Source organism: Megalops cyprinoides, chromosome 2 (assembly GCF_013368585.1).
Source record: "Megalops cyprinoides isolate fMegCyp1 chromosome 2, fMegCyp1.pri, whole genome shotgun sequence".
NCBI classification, from domain to species: Eukaryota; Metazoa; Chordata; class Actinopteri; order Elopiformes; family Megalopidae; genus Megalops; species Megalops cyprinoides.
The window spans coordinates 66,510,466-66,519,256 of record NC_050584.1 but is presented as its reverse complement, the minus strand read 5'-3'; positions in this window follow the sequence as shown (position 1 = coordinate 66,519,256).

The following is an 8,791-nucleotide window of genomic DNA, read 5'->3' as shown; positions in this document are numbered from 1 at the left end:
ACTCATTTCAGGGGCCACACCCCCCTCCTCAGGAGTCTGGCCTGGTGTGGACCAGCGGGTTTCTGACCCAGATCAGCAGACCTGTAAACACACAGATTCAGCGACTTACCACAGGCTGACAGACCAACTTCATTTTTGTACATCACTATTGGGAGGATGGTTGTTCTGAATGGGAGGACTTCTTGTAGCTTGTTAAAACAATTTGCTATAGTCACTATTAAAGCTGTTAGAATCTGTTATGGCTAGTAACATTGACACTAATAAAAACAGCAAAACTGGGAAATCCCAATGCCCTGGAAAATAAAAATAATTGACACCAGGAATTAGCCTGGCTTGTCCCAGTAATTCTCACATCATTATAATTAGTATTATAATATCTTTGATCCTTACAAATCTTAACAGGCAAGGGAACTAATTTAACAAATAACATGATATTCGAAATCACTTACATTTACATTTACATTTATTTACTTAACAAAAAAAAAAATTTGAACTGGGAGACTTTTCTTGCAGGAATGCTAAAGATTCTAATGCTTTTTCATTTGAGATGGACAGTAACAATGGGAATCAGTTAAAAAAAAACATACACCCTTTTCTTCAAACCAGCTCATTCTGAAACCATGGCAGAATATCCTTTATTGGTAATTTAAATAACAGACAAATCACAAATTCCTATCAGGTTAAATTGCTAACAAATATTAATCCTCAATGTTAATCCCATGATCCCTATAATCTCATACTTACCAAGATATGTTCTGGATTCCTGTACACACTTCTGCTGTCTCTTCCTCTAATGCTCTAACTCCAGCATTCCCTGTTTAGCCCCAGATCAGTGTGTAATGGTGTAAAATGTACATTTTGTTCATTTTAAAGCTGTCAGAAAGGACAAAAGGTTTACTTACTCCTGATTTATAAGAAGTACCAGAACTTTCTGAAACTAGCAGAATGGGCAGTAAGGGATGTGTCGTTTCGGTTAGCGTCTGTGTGATCAGATATCACATGCACACTCAACCATGGACTTCCTGTTCTCTCAACTATCAGCCCATGGAACTTGAAGGAGATACAAGGGAACTTGAAAGGAAAAGTTATTCCCCGTCCCAATTCAGCAGGTTTCAGGGGTAACAGCAGGTTTATACCTGGCACTAAAGACGTGGGTTTTAAAATCTGGGCAAACAAAGGAATTCGTAAAATTGCAGATCTATACGATAATGGTGTAATCATGTCTTTTGAAGACTAAAGTCTAAAATTTGAAATCCATCAGAAACACTTTTTTAAATACAGTATCTTCAGATTAGAAACTACATATTAACCCTTTGGGTCCCAGGGGTAACACTAAGCGCATTTACTCAGGATTGGTTGGGACTAGCGAGGAACCACAGATATCGTTGCAATCTATGCAAACAGATCTATCAGTTAAGCATTGATTGGTTAGAATCGGTTGAGATACCACTGAGCTACTTGCTATCAAATGTAAGTCATGTAGTTTGTTTATTTTGGGGTTTGGGGGGGGGGGCTTTTATATCTCCGGTTTGGTTTGGACTAGCGGTGAAATTCGAATATAACCCCCTGGTTAAGTATGTGATACAACTTCAGTATTCTCTGTAATTCTATCTGCCCAGGTGCTGGCCAGAAGCAGATGGGCTCCCCCTCTGAGCCGGGTTCTGCTCAAGGTTTCGTCCTGTTAGTTAGAGAGTTTTTTCTTGCTACTGTTGACGTAGGCTTGCTCTCAGGGGATCTCAGGCCTGGTAACAATGTAAAGCTACTTTGTGTTGTAAAAAGCGCTATACAGATAAAATTGAATCAAAATGAATTGAATTGAATGTATGATTTGATTGTGCAGTTCACTTTTAAAATCTCCTAGAAGCTTTCAGCTGCAGTAAATGTTAATAAATGCAAAGGCCACTTCTGTAATATTAACTGAAAGAGTGATGCTACTCTAGAAGGAACTTCACCTTAGGATACTATTCAACAGATATACGAACAGTACAGATATACATAAATACATATTTTTATTGTTTGTGTGTTATTGTTTATATTCATTGGTTTGCACAGTAAAGGAAACTGAAGAAACCAGATCAAGGCTGATGGGTAGGAGGTGAATCACATGGAGAAACTAGTGGCTCAGACCTACAATGGTGCTGCCGTCATCTGAGGTAAACATGCTACAGGCTAAAGAGAGGGAAGCAGCTCCCAGAGTGCTCTGTGTTCAGTGCTGTTCTCATTTCCTCAGTCTGGGTCTGAGGCTGAAACCTTTCACACACACTTCTGCTTCAGCTTGTATCTGTGGTTTGCTCTGCCTGGATGGAATATTACTCTGCAGATCTGATGGACAGTACAGTCACATGCTGACATTAGTATGTTTTTGTGGCTGTGGAATGCATTATACACAGACAAGTGAAAAAAAATCTCTGACTGAATGAGGCATAATTAAACTGCTACTCTTGCTAAATGTACAGCCAAAAATTAGTTCTCGAGACTGTGTCCCATGGTGGTTATCCCTTCTGTGCTTACCGTGACAGCTGAAACAAGCTTCTGTGTTTTCTGTAAGAATAGAAACAAGCTTCTCTGTCAGCTGACAAAGTTCCTCATTGGAGTTTAAGAACAACCAGACGTATGCTTATTGAAATTTACTACCCTGTTACTTGTGTTGTAAGTCGCCTTGGATAAAAGCATCTGCCAAATGAATAAATGTAAATGTAAATTTTTAGTATTTAAATAGTTTGTAAATGCATTATTTCAACTGCTTACACCATGTCCAATCTCACTCGTGATTTTTGCTCTAGTATGGTTCCCCTGTATGCACACAAGCAACAGGCAGGTACAGTCTTTGGTCTAACTCACCTGCATACCTTCCCTGGCATTTGTGTGTGTGTGTGTGTGTGTGTGTGTATGTGTGCGCATGCGTATGTGTGTGGAGGGGGGTGCATTTATATTATATTATATATTTATATATTTCCCTGCACAGCATCAAGAGTGGAGATTTACTAAAGTCCCTGCATCCCTTGCTGTGGAGTGAGTTCCTCTGTACTGCAGTCTGGATGGAGATGTGGATGGTTTTCTTCAGCAGCAGACTGGCAGTTACAGAGTCATTGGGAGAATGGTTTCTTTCTTCTCAAAGAAAGATTCAGCTGCCCATTGAGCTGTACCCAGCTAGCAGTGAAAGGTGATTCCTACCTCCACCTCCATCAGCATTAGCTGCTGCTGCTCCTGGCCTGCTGCAGCAAGGCATGCTGGGTATTGGTGCATTTCCTCCAGTGTGGGGGCAGACAGAATGCCAGAGACAAAAGCCTGTAAAGATTACATGTATGTGCATGTTCCATATGAATTATCAACAAAGTTCTGTTTTCAGAATTCACTATGTCTCCTTACTGAACTGTACACTCAACCTTTGCTCATTTTCATAGGTGTACGCCAAAATTACCTCAACAACTACCTAAATCAGCAAAAAAAAAAAAAAAATCCTACTAGGACTAGGTGACACTAACTCCAGCCATGAAATTGTGTTTGTCCGATGAACAAAAAACCTAAATCACATGTGAATGAATATGTACACTATATGTGTCAGAACTCAGGCAGGGACTCAGGCGCAGACAGCGGAATGGGGTGCACAAAGCGAAGTATAATTAAGCCAATACGGGGAATCCAGAAAATGTAGTCAAAACAGGCGAAGTCGGAAAACCAGAAAAGCACGGCTAACAGTACCAAACAGATCCAAAAACACAGTCGAGGGAAACAGGCAAGATCGGTGAAACAGGCTGGCAGGCAGAACAGGAAAAACAGCTTGTAGCGAAACAGATAACTGAGACGAACTAGCGACGATACAAGAACCAAGCAGGGAAGATATAGGGCAAGGCTGATGAGGAGATGGGATGCAGGTGTGCAGGCAGGCAGGTAGAGACAATTAGGTGGGCGGAGACAGGGCGGAGAGCAGGGCAGGGCTAGAACACAAGGAAAAACAAAAGCACATGGACAGGGAAAAGAAAACAACCAGCTAAGACGCCGCAGTCATGACAATATGGCCAAAAGTACATCTGACCATCACACCTATATGAGCTTATTGGACATCCCATTCCAAAACCATGGGCATTAATATGGAGTTTCCCCCTCCCTGTTGCAGCTATAACAGCCTCCACTCTTCTGGGAAGGCTTTCCACAAGATTTTGGAGCGTGTCTATGGGAATTTGTGCCCATTCAGCCAAAAGAGCATTTGTGAGGTCAGGCACTGATGTTGGGTGAGAAGGCCTGGCTCGCAATCAGCGTTCTAATTCATCCCAAAGGTGTTCAGTGGGGTAGAGATCAGGGCTCCGTGCAGGCCACTGGAGTTCCTCCACACCAAACTTGTCTTTATGGACGTTGCATTGTGCACAGGGACACAGTCATGCTGGAACAGGAAAGGGCCTTCCCCAAACTATTGCCACAAAGTTGGAAGCATACAATTGACTAAAATGTCTTTGTATGCTGTGGCATTAATGTTACCCTTCACCGGAACTAAGGGACCTTGCCCAAACCCTGAAAAACAGCCCCAGACCATTATCCCTCCTCCATCGAACTTTATAGTAGGTACTGTGCTCTCCTGACATCCAGCAAACCCAGATTTGTCTATCAGACTGCCAGATAGTGAAGCATGATTCATCACTCCAGAGAGCGCGTTTCCACTGCTCCAGAGTCCAGTGGCAGGGTGCTTTGCACCACTCCAGCCATCGCTTTGCATTGCGCACATTGATGTTGGGCTTTTGTGCAGCTGCTCGGCCATGGAAACCCACTTCGTGAAGCTTCCGACGCACAGTTCTTGTGCTGATGTTGCAGCCAGAGACAGTTTGCTACTCTGTAGTGAGTGATTAAACAGAGGATAGGTGGTTTTTACATGCTACGTGCTTCAGCACTCGGCGGCCTCGCTGTGTAAGTTTATGTGGTCTACCGCTTTGTGGCTGAGCTGTTGTTGCTCCTAGATGCTTCCACTTGACAATAATAGCACTTACAGTTGACCGGGGCAGACCTAGCAGGGATTTTATGCACCTGTTAACAATTGTGGCTGAAACACCTGAACTCAATAATTAGGAGGGGTATCCACATACTTTTGGCCATATAGTGTATCTGATTATAGGAATTCCATAGTTATATGATGATTATAAGGATCAAAAAATGATCAGACTCCACCAGTACTGAGTAGCAATGCAACAGCAGATGATCATACCATGATCTCACTGGGACTTTCATTTTGATATGAAACTTAAATGACTTTTCAAATGCAGGCACAGAAAACAAACGAAAGCTCACTGTTGAGTGTAACTGACACTGTTTGCCTGCTCCTCCCTCCCTATCTTACCTAAGATAAGCTGCCTACCAGCAGCACACAGTCAGGGCAAGAAGAATGTTCCAGTCCAGGCAAGAGTCCTCACACAGCTCAGCCACTCACACAGCTCAGGTACTCACACAGCTCAGCCACTCACACAGCTCAGGTACTCACACAGCTCAGCCACTCACACAGCTCAGGCACTCACACAGCTCAGCCACTCACACAGCTCAGGCACTCACACAGCTCAGGCACTCACACAGCTCAGGTACTCACACAGCTCAGCCACTCACACAGCTCAGGCACTCACACAGCTCAGCCACTCACACAGCTCAGGAAAGAGTCCTCACACAGCTCAGGTACTCACACAGCTCAGGTACTCACACAGCTCAGCCACTCACACAGCTCAGGCACTCACACAGCTCAGCCACTCACACAGCTCAGCCACTCACACAGCTCAGGTACTCACACAGCTCAGCCACTCACACAGCTCAGGCACTCACACAGCTCAGGCACTCACACAGCTCAGGTACTCACACAGCTCAGCCACTCACACAGCTCAGGCACTCACACAGCTCAGGTACTCACACAGCTCAGCCACTCACACAGCTCAGGCACTCACACAGCTCAGCCACTCACACAGCTCAGGAAAGAGTCCTCACACAGCTCAGGTACTCACACAGCTCAGGTACTCACACAGCTCAGCCACTCACACAGCTCAGGCACTCACACAGCTCAGCCACTCACACAGCTCAGGTACTCACACAGCTCAGCCACTCACACAGCTCAGCCACTCACACAGCTCAGCCACTCACACAGCTCAGCCACTCACACAGCTCAGGTACTCACACAGCTCAGCCACTCACACAGCTCAGGTACTCACACAGCTCAGCCACTCACACAGCTCAGGCACTCACACAGCTCAGCCACTCACACAGCTCAGGAAAGAGTCCTCACACAGCTCAGGTACTCACACAGCTCAGGTACTCACACAGCTCAGCCACTCACACAGCTCAGGCACTCACACAGCTCAGCCACTCACACAGCTCAGCCACTCACACAGCTCAGGTACTCACACAGCTCAGGTACTCACACAGCTCAGCCACTCACACAGCTCAGGCACTCACACAGCTCAGCCACTCACACAGCTCAGCCACTCACACAGCTCAGGTACTCACACAGCTCAGCCACTCACACAGCTCAGGTACTCACACAGCTCAGGCACTCACACAGCTCAGCCACTCACACAGCTCAGGCACTCACACAGCTCAGCCACTCACACAGCTCAGGAAAGAGTCCTCACACAGCTCAGGTACTCACACAGCTCAGGTACTCACACAGCTCAGCCACTCACACAGCTCAGGCACTCACACAGCTCAGCCACTCACACAGCTCAGCCACTCACACAGCTCAGGTACTCACACAGCTCAGCCACTCACACAGCTCAGGCACTCACACAGCTCAGCCACTCACACAGCTCAGGCACTCACACAGCTCAGGCACTCACACAGCTCAGGTACTCACACAGCTCAGCCACTCACACAGCTCAGGCACTCACACAGCTCAGCCACTCACACAGCTCAGGAAAGAGTCCTCACACAGCTCAGGTACTCACACAGCTCAGGTACTCACACAGCTCAGCCACTCACACAGCTCAGGCACTCACACAGCTCAGCCACTCACACAGCTCAGGTACTCACACAGCTCAGGCACTCACACAGCTCAGGCACTCACACAGCTCAGCCACTCACACAGCTCAGGCACTCACACAGCTCAGGCACTCACACAGCTCAGGTACTCACACAGCTCAGCCACTCACACAGCTCAGGCACTCACACAGCTCAGCCACTCACACAGCTCAGGAAAGAGTCCTCACACAGCTCAGGTACTCACACAGCTCAGGCACTCACACAGCTCAGCCACTCACACAGCTCAGGCACTCACACAGCTCAGGCACTCACACAGCTCAGGCACTCACACAGCTCAGGCACTCACACAGGCAAAGGGTCACAACAGGCATTCAGGGACTCTGAACGAAAATGATTTTGCACAGGAAGGCAAATAATATATAGATATTATTAGATAGATATATATAATATCAGAGCAGCATTTTTTTTTTCTTTTTAGTCAGCTGACAAAGTTCCTCATTGGAGTTTAAGAACAACCAAATTTGCACTTGTTGAATCTTGTTATTTTTAGTATTTGAACAGTTTAACCCTTGTAATCCTTGTTCATTTCATGTTACTTACTTGTGTTCCCGGTCAAAAATGACCAACCCTTTATAACTGTTCATAAATCTCTTATTATGTATATTTTATCATTAGATGTTGCATTAGATATTTTTATCAACTTTATTTCTAGTAATTATGATAGGTTTTGTATTTCTATTTGGAACTTTTGGCCAGAAGGCCTCATTGACCTGAGCTTGTACAACACCTTTTTGAGTAAAAGTAGCACTATTTATGGATTATTTTGACTGTAGTAAATAACAGAGAAAACATATTGTCCTATTTATCGCAGACTATTTTGTTCTAATGTTTAACCAGGAAATTTGTTTTGAAACCCTTTCAATTTTTTAAAAAGTGGCACAAACGAACATTTGTGGTGTTCCCCAGAAAATTTTGACCATTGTGACTTTAGTTTAGACAGTTTAGACATTAGTAAAGAAAGGACATAGGCCTAAGCCTATTTACACATTACAATTTGCCATATTGCAGAACATATCATAGAAAAACAGTAACAACATTAGTAACTATAACAGACACATTAACAAGGTTCCCAATCGATGGGCTCTGTCAGCAACAGTTCAAAGCAGGATTTTATGCTATCAACCCGAGATATGGCACATCTTGTTGGCCCTGGGGTCATCCTGATGACATTTTCAGCGCACAGCCTTCCTCTCCTCTCAGGTGGGGATGAAGACCAGGACAAATTCCCATCCTTCGACCAGAATGTATCAGCAACCTCAGCCGGACCATTATCATCAATTGATAGTTGTCGCATGGTCTGGATCATATTCAGAGATGGACACCCCGGCTTCAGAAAGTAAAAGTCCTTCCGTGTATTTGTTCTAGCCATTCACTAAACAAGGCGATTTCACTAACTAGCTCCTCTACCTGGCTGAAGAGTTGTGCTAATTAAATTCAGCTGGTGTAGCGCATGGGTGGAACAAACACGTGGCAGGACTTTTACTTTCTGTCCACATCTGATCATAGTCAGCGCTGTCTACAATTTCTGACCCATCTTCCTCTGATACACTTTCACCCTGGACTTTCCCCTCCTCACCTGTGTCAAGATCAAAGTTATGGTCAACAACCTCACATATCTCACTTGGTCATTGTGGTCCCACAAAGTGAATGGTGAGCAAGGCCCTAAGGAAGCTCTATTGTCAGTATTCTGGCCCCCTAGCTGTTGTGTTTATGTTCTCCCCATCTGTCATTGAAACTAGTTAAGAGTAAGTTCCACACTGATATAAGGAAATATTATTTTACAAGAAGA